Genomic DNA, 11,851 nt, shown 5'->3' on the forward strand with positions numbered 1-11,851 from the left:
TCCAAGGAGAAGAAAAGTAAAAGCTATACATTTTAGTAGGGAACTCACATCCCTACAGTAACCACAGATTTGAAAAAGAAATGAATTGGAATCCTAGAACTGGGAAGTCCATATCAAAATTAAGAATAACAATGGGCACAGTGGAGGGGTCCAGATGGTGGAACTGAGGTTATTTTCCAAACTGCTCCATGGCATGAGTCCAGGAAAAGGAACAAACAACTTCCCTTTGAGGTCAGTGAATAAAAGAAATCCTACTGGGATTTAATACTAGACTCTCACAATAGCCTAAAAACTCAGAAGGTTGGATAAAATAAAATTTTTTTAAAACTAAAGGAAAAAACCCACCTCTGGCACCGGCAGCCAAGGAGGAAGATCCACTGCATGCAGGTCAGAGGGGGAGACTAAGGGAGCCATATTTTAGGTGGCACCAAGGGCCTGTCTTGAAGTAGAGAGAACAGTGATCCCAGACACTGTTGAGCTGATCCAGTGGGTGAGCTGTGCTTGGTTTTTGTGTAAGAAAAACTCTGCTTGTCTCCTAGTGGCCCACAGACAGCAGGGAGTGCTGCCATTACCCACCCACCCAGCAGACAGGTGTGGGTCCAAACCCAGCGCCTAGACCTGTGTAAGTCCTCTGGGTCTGAAAACCTGACCCTACAGAGGCCCACCAAGTGAGCTGGAGTGTGACTAGGAAACAAGTGAAATTAAGGTTTGGGAAGTGTTGCACCCAGATGAATTGAGACATTCAAGCCAAGAGATCCTGGGTGCTTTTCACTCTTTGAGTCTTGCTTGGGACTGGGCCCAGGTAGCCAAGATGCAGGAGGTAGAAGTGGATGAAGGACAGGGGAGATTCCAGCAATACAGATGCCGATCACAAACCAAAAACAGTCAGGCTCTGGAGGTGTGCTAATTTAAAAGCTTCACCAAACATCATTCCACAAAGCACCAGGGCTCTAGCTAGACCCAAACTCCGCCTCTGGGGGCTTCACCTCTGAGAACTCCTTTCACAGAACTCTGCAGCTACCCCCTCACTGTGAGTGGAGTAGACAACACCCTTCAGCCCCCACCTCTCATACTACACAGAAAAGGGAAACTGAGAACAGATAACCTGAGAACAGGCAACCTAACTAGCTCCACAAAAAGGAGGAATCGACAGCCCCCATTACTACTCTTGTGAACAACACATACCTCAAAAAAAAAAAATAGAAAGAAAGACAATTGGCAACTGACAAACAACATACAATATTATAGGCCATTTTTCAACCATCACAATGGAAACAATAAACTTAATCTTCCACCAAGAACCCCCCTTTTTAAAATTTTTCTGTTCTGAATGATACATGAACATTTGTACATATACATCTTTGTCTCACTCTTCTCATTTCTAGCATTTCTTGAAGGTAGTTATTGTCTAGACTCTATGTTTTGAGGACAAGTGTTTTTGATTAGTATACCTGGGTTTTATTTTATATATTTCTGTTGCTGTTTTATAATGTTTTTCTCCTATTTATCCTGATTTTCTTACTTTCTTTTCTTTTGCAAATAGCCAAAATCTATTGTTGTCTCTTCCTTTAACTACTATGACAACTACTATGTCTCACCCTCCCTCACAATTATTACATCCTACATCTCCTCTGCATTCTCCTTCTTCACCTTTTTGAAACAGCAAATCCTTTGGTAAACATAATATCTCTACTGTTGGCAATTGCCTACAAGACTGATATTCCACCAGTGGTGAAAATCAATCAGGGCTGAGTTCTGTTTCCCCAGATGTGAAGATTGAATATTTGAGAAACGCTGAGGCAAGTATAGAAAGCAAGTTTTATTTAAGGATAGAAAAAAGACAGACTTCTCCAGAGAAGGGGTCCTAGAGCTGGGTATCCAAAGAAGTAGGAGTGTCCTGCCCCTTTTAAACATTTTAGAATTTCTTTGTTCTCATGGCTTCTCCTCCCCCACATCCTACATATGTGACTCGTGACTCAAGTGACTTGTGACCAAAAGGTGAGCCAAGGGTGGGAATGAAGCTGCCATGGGGTCCAGGCAGGAAAGGAGCAGCCCAGGAGACATCCATTAACAGCTCCTTCTTAGGAGGGACAATCCCCCCACCCCATGAAGGTGACTTTTTGGCCACTAGTGAGGGAAGGGGGATGTGCCCTAAAGGTATTACCATTTCAATAACCCAGAGGCAAATGACATGGGCCATAGGTGAAGGAGATGTGTCCATTCCCTTTGAGTCAGCTTCCATCTTTCCAACAGACTCAGTTTCCATCTTCCTGACCACACCTGATCATCTATCTATACTAACTGCCTGATCTTGGTTCTGGCTTCAAGGCCATTTCTATTGATAGTACCAATTAACATTATAGATGCCAAAATAAACACTTAATTTAAAACTGAATATTGATTGAATTTGTTGTGGTTGTCCCACCCTAAAATATGAGGTACCAAAAATATTTAGGAACACTATAAATTTATAGGGTAAAAGCTCTGCCACCTCAGATTCTTACTGATAAATGGGTAGACATAAAAACAGCATGAAAAAGCAAGGGAACAAACCATCCCAAACAAATCAAAATACCCCATTAGCAGAACCCAATGACATCACAGTGGAGGAAATGTCAGAGAAGGAATTTAGAAAGTTCATAGTTAAACTGATCTGAGAGGTGAAAGATGATATAAGGAGTAAAATCGAAATAAAATCCAAGAAGTGAAAGATCATTTCAATAAGGAGATAGAAATCCTGAGAAGAATCAATTAGAAATTCCAGAAATAAAGGAATCAATAAACCAAATAAAAACTCAATGGAAAGCATCACCAGACTAGACCACTTGAAAGAGAGACTTTCAGGCAATAAAAACAAAATATATAATCTGGAAAATAAAGTTCACCATGGAGAAAATATGTTAAGAGAACACAAACAGAATTTTCAAGAAATATGGGATAACATGAAAAGACCAAAATTAAGATTTACCAAGATAGAGGAAGGCTTAAAGACACAAACTAAAGGAATGCACAATATTTTCATGAAATAAAATCAGAAAATTCCCCAACCATTAAGAATGAAATAGAAAATAAAATACAAGAAGCTTACAGGACTCCAAATATACAAAATTGCAACAGACCTACAGCAAGTCACCTCATTATGAAAATGTCCAACATAAAGAATATGGATACAATTTTAAAGGTTGTTAGAGAAAAAGGACAGGTAACATTTAAAGGGCAAACAAAATGAATTTCAGGTGACTTCTCAGCCCAGACACTAAAAGCTAGGAGGTTTTTGGAATAATATATACCAAGCTCTGATTTTAATCTTTCTGGGAAGTGAAGATGGAAAATATGCACTAGCAACAGCAAATTTAGGCTATTCTTGAAGAAATTAAAAATTTAGTAATAAAGAATGACATAAAAAGGCAACATAAAATCTGCTGGTTGGATCCCTCTTCAAAGTGCTTTGCAACATCCAGAGAAGAAACAAGGAACTTAGAGTAACCAGCAAATAAAATTAAAGATACTGGTCATCAAGGTTGCAGAAGATTGTGCACCAGAGTCTATGAACTTCATGAGTTTGATCTTTGCAGAAACAGAATGCTTTGGTTGTTGCTCGTATCTCAGACTCTGATTTTGGCATCTTTCAACAGACTTGTGATATTATAGAGGATTGAACTAAAAAATGCCTCAGATGCTTCTGTTCTGTAATATTTATTCTGGGGTTTTCTTCATGATCAGGATCAAAGATCTCCATTAATCTTTCATCATTTCAATTTACGTTGACTCTAGTGCTACTTGCTTCTGTCATCAAAATCTCAAAATTTGTTGTCTGTTTTTGTGTATGTCAATATTCTGCAATTTCAGCTGTATTTGCACTATTTGTGAGATGGCCTTTAAAATTTCTCTGCCTCTCATTCTGGAAGCAAAATGAAAGAAACTAAAAGTGATTTTTAAAATTATAAAATACTTGTTCTCTTCATCTTCTAGATTATCAGTTGAAATTGCCATGGAGGAGTTGTATATGAAAATTTTTGACAATAAACAATATAAAAATAAGCATAATTATTTTAAAAATAATTGGTTTCTTAGAAGAACTATTTGTAAAACAACACTCTCATTATTAGGTTTAGTTGTAGTTTTAGCTCATGTTAATCAAATCAAAATCCCTTTCATGAAATGACAGTTATGTGAAATTTAATGTATTTTTCGAAAACAATGAATATGATAACCAATTATTAACTTTGATAAGCTATATAAATAAAACCCTAATTCACTAATTTGAAACTATTCAGATATGAACAGGCATTTGCTCTTTTGCCTGGTATCTATGTGTGTTTAGAAAATGTGATCCAGATAAAAAATGGTTCATCACCAAGAAACCACAAAATTTCACTTTAATTAAGTATAGTAGTCGATCAGTATAAATTTTTCTTCAGAAAGGTGGTCTTAAAAGCTTATTTTTATAAGCTATAGCCTGATTCTTTTTGGGAATTTCCCAGAAAATATTAACTTTCTTTTTAAAGTTAATACTGATCCCTAAGGTATTAATGTTTACATTGCAATGTAGATTAAAAAAAAAAAGCACCAGTATATGAGTGTTAGAGATTCTTCTCTAGAAACTTTGGAATTGAACTTCTGTAAATTTTAAAAAGTCCTTTGTAACTTTAACCTTAAAAAAAGTATTTTTCTTTGAGCTCCTAAAGTTCTTAAATGTACTTTTAAGTACTCACATTCAAAAGAATCTGAGATAGATGCTGAGAAACCATTTGATACAATTCAATATGCCTTCATGAAAAAAAGGGGAAAAAACTCTCAACAAATTAGGTATAGAAGGGATAGACTCCGTCATAATATCTGCTCTATATGACAAAATCAAAGCAAACTTCATACTCAATAGTAAAAAGTCAAAACATATTCTCTAGAATCAGAAACGAGGCAAGTTCTAGCCAGAGCAACTAGGCAATACAAAGAAACAAAAGACATCCAAATTGGAAAGGAAAAGTCAAATTGTTCCTGTTTGTAAGGACATGATCCCATATATAGAAAACCCTGGACTCCACAAAATAACTGTTAGGAGAAATTTTTAAATTATGTAAAGTTGTAAAATCAACATACAAAAATCAGTAGTATTTTTATACACTAACAAAGAACTATACAAAAGATAAATTAAGAAAACTATCCCATTTTCAATCACATTGAAAAATAAAATACTTAGGAATAAACTTAACCAAAGAGACGGAAGATCTGTATATTGAGAAGTATAAAATGTTGATGAAAAAAATGAAGAATATACAAATAAATGTAACGTTGTCCTCTGTTCATAGGTTGGCATTTTTATTTAAATGCCCATACTTTCTAAACCATTCTACAGATCTAATGCAATCCCTGTCCAAATTTCACTGACATTTTTTTTTCACAGAAATAGAAACAAATCCTAATCATTTGATCACAAGACTTTCAATAGCCATAGTAATCTTCAATAAAAGAGCAAAGCTGAGGAGTCACACAAACTATATCAAAAAGCTACAGTAATTGAAGCAGCATAATACTAGCATAGAAACACACAGACCAATAGAACAGGTTAGACAGCCCAGCAAGAAACCAACCATGTATGCTCAAACCAACACAAAGATGCCAAGAAATACACAAAGGGGAAAAATCATTCTTCAAAACATGGTGCTTTAAAAACACCTGGATTTACACATTAGAAAAATAAAATGATATCATGCCTCATATCATAAAGAAAATTCAACTCAAAATGAATTACAGATTTAAACATAAGACCTGAACTATGAAACTACTAGGAAAAAAACAGGGAAATCTTCACAATAATGTGGTGATTAAATGACCCCAAAAGGGCAGACAACAAAAGAAAAAAAGACGAACAATATTGTGTTAAACTGAAAAGCCTCTGCACAGCAAAGGAAACAATCTACATAATGAAGAGCCAACTCATAGATTAGGAGAAAATACTTGAAACCATACATCTGATAAGGGGCTAGTATCTAAAATATATAAAGAATTTTATCAACTCTATAGCAAGAAAATGAATTATCCAATTAGAAAATTGGCAGAGCATCTGAATAGACATTTTTCCAAAGAACATGTATGCATGGTCAACAGGTATGTAAAAAAAAAAAAAAAGGTATTCTGTTGCTGATCAGGGAACAAATCAAAACTAAAATGAGAACTGTGGTTGTAGCTCAGTGGTCAAGCACTAGTGAACACAAGGTCTTCAGTTCAATCCCCAGCAACACACACACATACACACACACACACACACACACACACACACGTACACTGAGATATCATTTCACACCTATTAGAAAGACTTCTATCAAAAAGATAAAAGATTAATGTTGGTATAAGGTGGAGAAGGGGCAATTGTTGTCAGTAGTTGAAGGGAATATAAATTAGTACAGCCATTATGGAAAACAGCATGGAGCCTCTTCAAAAAATTAAAAAGAATTATCATGTGATCTAGCAATCCCACTTCTGGATGGAGATATATATGTATACACAGTATATACACACAGTGTGTGTGTATATATATGTGTATATACATATACATGTAAGTATACACACATACTCACACACACACACACACACACACACACATATATATATATATATATATATATACATACACTTCTATATATATAAATATATATTCTCCAAAGGAAATCAGTATATCAAAAAGATATTTGCATTCCCATGTATGATGCAGCATTATTCACAATTGCCAAGATATGGAATCAATCTAAATGTCCAACAACTGGTAAATGGATAAAGAAAAGGTGTTATACACATACACAAAAGAATATCCTTCAACCTTAAGAAAGAATGAAACCTGCAGGGCATTATGCTAAGTGAAACGAGCAGACACAGAAAGACAAAAACTATATGATTTCATATTTATAAGAAATCCACTCCTCGGTCTATACCCAAAGGACTTAAAAAAACATACTACAGGGACACTGCTACATCAATGTTTATAGAAGCACAATTAATTCACAATAGCTAAACTGTGGGACCAACCTAGATGCCCTTCAATAGATGAGTGGATAAAAAAAAAATGTGGCATATATACACAATGTAATATTACTCAGCAATAAAAGAGAATAAAATTATAGCATTTGCAGGTAAATGGATGGAGTTAGAGAAGATAATGCTAAGTTAAGTTAGCCAATCCCCCAAATTCCAAATGTTTTCTTTGATATAAGGAAGCTGATTCATACTGGGATAGGGAGAAGGAGCATGGGAGAAATAGACAAACTCTATATAGGGCAGAGGGGTTGGAGGGGAAGAGAGGGAGCATGGGGTTATTAATAATGGTGGAATGTGATGATCTTTATTATCCGAAGTACAAGCATGAAGACACAAATTGGTGTGAATATACTTTGTATACAACCAGAGATATGAAAAAATGTGCTCTATATGTGTAATAAGAATTGTAATGCATTCCACTGTCATATATAAATAAAAAGAAAGAAAGAAATCCAAAACACTCAAACTCATAGAATTTGGAAGTAAAATAATAGTTACAAGAAGCTAGAGAGGAAGGGAAGATAGGGAGACATTGGTCAAAGAATTTAAGTTTCAGCTGGACAAGAAGAATAAGTTTGTGAAATCAACTGTACAAAATAATGACTATAGCTAATGTACTACATACTTCAAAATTGCTAAAAGAGTAAATTTTAAATGTTTTCACCACTAAAATTGGTAAGTATATGAGATGATGGATATGTTACTAGTTTAACTCAATCATCACAGAATGTATACATATATCAAAACACCACATTGTGAAAAAATACACATATGCAATTATTATTTGTCAATTAAAAATTAAATTTAAAAATCTGAGGAATTACAACTTATTGTTTGCAAAAGTAAATTGAAAAACTCACTTGTGCATGAAAATTTCTATATTCTTAGCATTCTATTTAATCTTTTTATGCCATCTTAGAAGTCACATTTCATTTAAGAAACTATTGTTTGGTCAATTTTTTCAGATTTCATCTTCTATGTTTTTAGATTTGTTAAATATTTGTAAATTCCTAATTCTTAAAATCTTTTAGTATTTGTGCCAGGCGTGGTGCACATGCCTATAATCTCAGCAGCTCAGGAGGCTGAGACAGGAGGATTGCTAGTTCAAAGCCAGCCTCAGCAAAGCCGAGGCACTAAGCAACTCAGTGAGACCCTGTTTCTAATTAAAGTACAAAATAGGACTGGGAATGTGGCTCAGGGGTTGAGTGCTAGTGAGTTCAATCTCTAGTACCCCTTGCCAAAAAAAAAAAAAAAAAATCTGCTAGCATTTGTGATTCTTAAATAGGTAATATTTATTATTTAATAGCCTACTTCAGTGAAAACAAATATTTTAGTTTTCATTGAAAACTACTTTAGTGAAAACTAATATTTTAATCATCAGGAAAAACTCTATGACAATTCAAGCAAAATATATCTAAAAATAAGTCATATCATGTAAGATAGAAAAGATTTGTTTTCTTTTAAAAAAACTAATATGTTGTTGACATTATTTAAACATTTTAATTTATGTACTATGCATTTTTATTTTACATAAAATTTTATAATAAAATAATTGGCATTTAAAATAAAAATCAAAACAGGGAAATAAAGTAATATATAACAAGTAGAACAAGTAAAAAGCACACGTGAGCCTAGATTTAAAATCAATACATCAGTAATTATAATTAGTACAAATGGATTAATGCTTCAACTAAAAGGTTAAAAGTACTATACCAGAGATACATACATAAAATATGTAAAAATAATTATTTAAAACATACATAGGAAGGTCAAAAGTTACAGCATAGAAAAACAAAATATGCTATGAAAACAAGTCATTAATATCAGAAAGCACTAAGGTTAAAATAAATATTACTAGTGATAAAGATGGTCACTTGAACCCCAAAGCCTTCAAGCAGAAGGGTTCAGAAAGTATCAAACAAAAAGTAGAACCTTGAGGGTTTCCTTTCACTATGATTCCAACTTTCCTTTTAAATGTCTCATGAGAATAATTCAAATTGTGTTTAAGAAATAAGTAAAGCTGTGGAGGAAAAGCTGTGAGTAACACCACAAGCCTTGATACCCCTATGTGTCTTTAGAAAGAGTGCTTTGAACACATCCACAGGCCCATCCATTCACTTGGGGACTGTTCTTGGTCTGATGGGCTGTCAGTTCTTCATATTCTCTGCCAAAGATCTCACCAAAGTTAATTGAGGGGAATGGTGACTCAAATTTATCACACAGCTATCCTAGCAATCAGCAGTCAGCACACATGGCCTAACCCCATGCAGTTTGCCGTTAAAATTGCCTACCCCAGCATCCTCTCCTCTTCCTTTCCAGCATGCTGGTAGAACCACAAGGATAATGACAAATTCAAGCTAAGCCCAAATCACTCATAAAGGGAAGAAAAAAGTTATGTGTGTTGGGAGGTGGGGTTGTAAAAAGGGAAGAGGAAAATCCAGCGTTCTCATGAGAATTCTTCTGATTTAAATTCTGACTGGATTTTTATGGATTTCAAGTGAAATTATAAAAAAAAGACTAGAAATAGAAGGCAGAAAGACAACCTTGGATGCTGCCTGGCAAATTGGAAAAGATATCTGTAACATGGAATCCCTAAAGACAATTAGCTTAATTATTTCCATAGGCATCTACTATATTCAGTGCACATTGATCGATTTTACTGCTAATTAGACTAAATGACCTTGAATGTTTCTATATAATTAGTTGCAGTTTATAGAGCACTTATTTTCAGTTGTATTTTGACAAAAATTTAGCTTTTATCTCACATATTAGAAGAGAATATTTTGATATTTAAGATAAGAAGGAGAGATACAATACTTAACATCTGCAGGGAAAGAGATAAATGAAGAAAATCAAATAAAATTATTATTTAATTCTCTCCCATTCTGAAATTCTATAATCCTACATTCTGCCTCTATAAATTTATTAATATCTATATATACACTTCAAGGTCAGCTTAGATAAATATGCTTAAAGAAGATTAAAGTTTGTGCTTTTCCAAAAAAAAATTTAATATTTAAATAATGAAGTTATAAGGAAACTGATGATTAATTTACTAATAAAAAAGAGCCTAATATATGAAGAATATTTCAAGTAGGTAGACCTGGGTTCCTGACATGGGCTAAAATGAAATTAGCTAAAATGAAATTCAGCCATCCCTGAAAACCCTCAGCTAGAGGGTGCATGAACAAGGAAGTTGGGGAGAGGGTTCTGCAACTAGAGAGGAGAAGGGGCTAGGTCATTCCACAGGTGCCCTCCAAACATGAGATACACATCAGGTACTTCCATCTCTAGTCAAGGTAATGTAGAAATGAAGAATGGAGCCCAAATTGTGAGATGATATAGACTTTGGGAAAGGAAGAATCCTCTGTCTGACTTCCATGGTGTGGAGCACTTTGATAGTAGAATATGCTCTTATGATTGGATGAATCCACAGAGCCTGAATCACAGGTCCTTGTCTATTACTTTCAAGTCAGCCATTAAATGTAAAATCCTTCATGCCTCATCCTTCTTTCTGCTGAAGAACTTTCCCACAGACTCCACAGATCGAGGACTTATACACATCAGCATCAAAAAGTGGATCTCACAGAAGTGGAGAGTAGAATGGTGGGTACCAGAGCCTGCAAAGAATGTTGGGGAGAAGGAAGTGGAACAAGAATTGGCAAAGCTGGATAGGAGGAGTCACTCCTAATATTTTATAATACAGTAACACAACTAGAGTTACAATAATTGGAAGTTTTAAATCAACTAGTAGAGAGAATTTTTAATCCTTTGTGTTCTTTTGAGTGCAAAGAAATGATAGGCGTTTGAGGTGATAGGTACCCCAGTTACCCAGATCTGGCCATTACACATTGCATACAAGTATTGTAATGTCGCACTGTACCGGCAAATATATACATGTCTTCACCAAAAATAAAAAATATATTTTTTTAAAAATCGCATCTCTTCTAAACAGTGTCTATACACAACCTGAATGGTTCTATCACTGCTGCTTATGGTCACTGCTTTAAACTTCAAATGCTATTGTCCTCTACAACTTACTTCCAAAGGTTAATTCAGAGAATGGAGATGCCAGGAGAGATGCAGCCAGGACAAATGCATATCTCAATGTGTGGCACCATAAGAAAACACTCCTGGGGAAAAACACGCTAAAACCACACAGGGTCATTCTACATAGTACACAAGGACTTCATATTCAAGAAGAGTCACACCTAGACAACTTTACTCTTTTGAACTATTATTGTATTTTTATTATAACTTTACTGACTCAGTGTAGAGCCTATTTTGACAATTTTCTAACAGCAACATTGTATCTCATTTTATTTTATTTTTTTTTTATTGGTCGTTCATAACATTACATAGTTCTTAATACATCATATTACACGGTTGATTCACGTGGATTATGAACTCCCGCTTTTACGCCGTATACAAATTGCTGTAGCACATCAGTTTCCCTTCCATTGATTGACATATTGCCTTTCTAGTGTCTGATGTATTCTGCTGTCTGTCCTAGTCTCTACTATCCCCCCTCCCCTCCCCTCCTCTCCCCTCCCCTTTTCTCTCTCTACCCCTTCTACTGTAAATCATTTCTTCCATTTGTATTATCTTGTCTTGCCCCTCCTTTCCTCTTATATGACATTTTGTATAACCCTGAGGATCGCCTTCCATTTCCATGCAATTTCCCTTCTCACTCCCTTTCCCTCCCACCTCTCATCCCTGTTTAATGTAAATCTTCTTCTCAAGCTCTTCGTCCCTACCCTGTCCTTGTTTACTCCCCTTATATCAAAGGAGTCATTTGGTATTTGTTTTTTAAAGATTG

The 11,851-nt window shown here is 35.0% G+C and overlaps 1 pseudogene; it reads left to right on the top strand.

Moving 5' to 3' along the window:
* Positions 1 to 811: 811 nt before the first annotated feature.
* On the top strand, positions 812 to 3,916 carry LOC113196882 (general transcription factor IIH subunit 3 pseudogene; annotated as a pseudogene).
* Positions 3,917 to 11,851: the final 7,935 nt, after the last annotated feature.

The sequence above is a fragment of the Urocitellus parryii genome, chromosome 6 (assembly GCF_045843805.1).
Source record: "Urocitellus parryii isolate mUroPar1 chromosome 6, mUroPar1.hap1, whole genome shotgun sequence".
NCBI classification, from domain to species: Eukaryota; Metazoa; Chordata; class Mammalia; order Rodentia; family Sciuridae; genus Urocitellus; species Urocitellus parryii.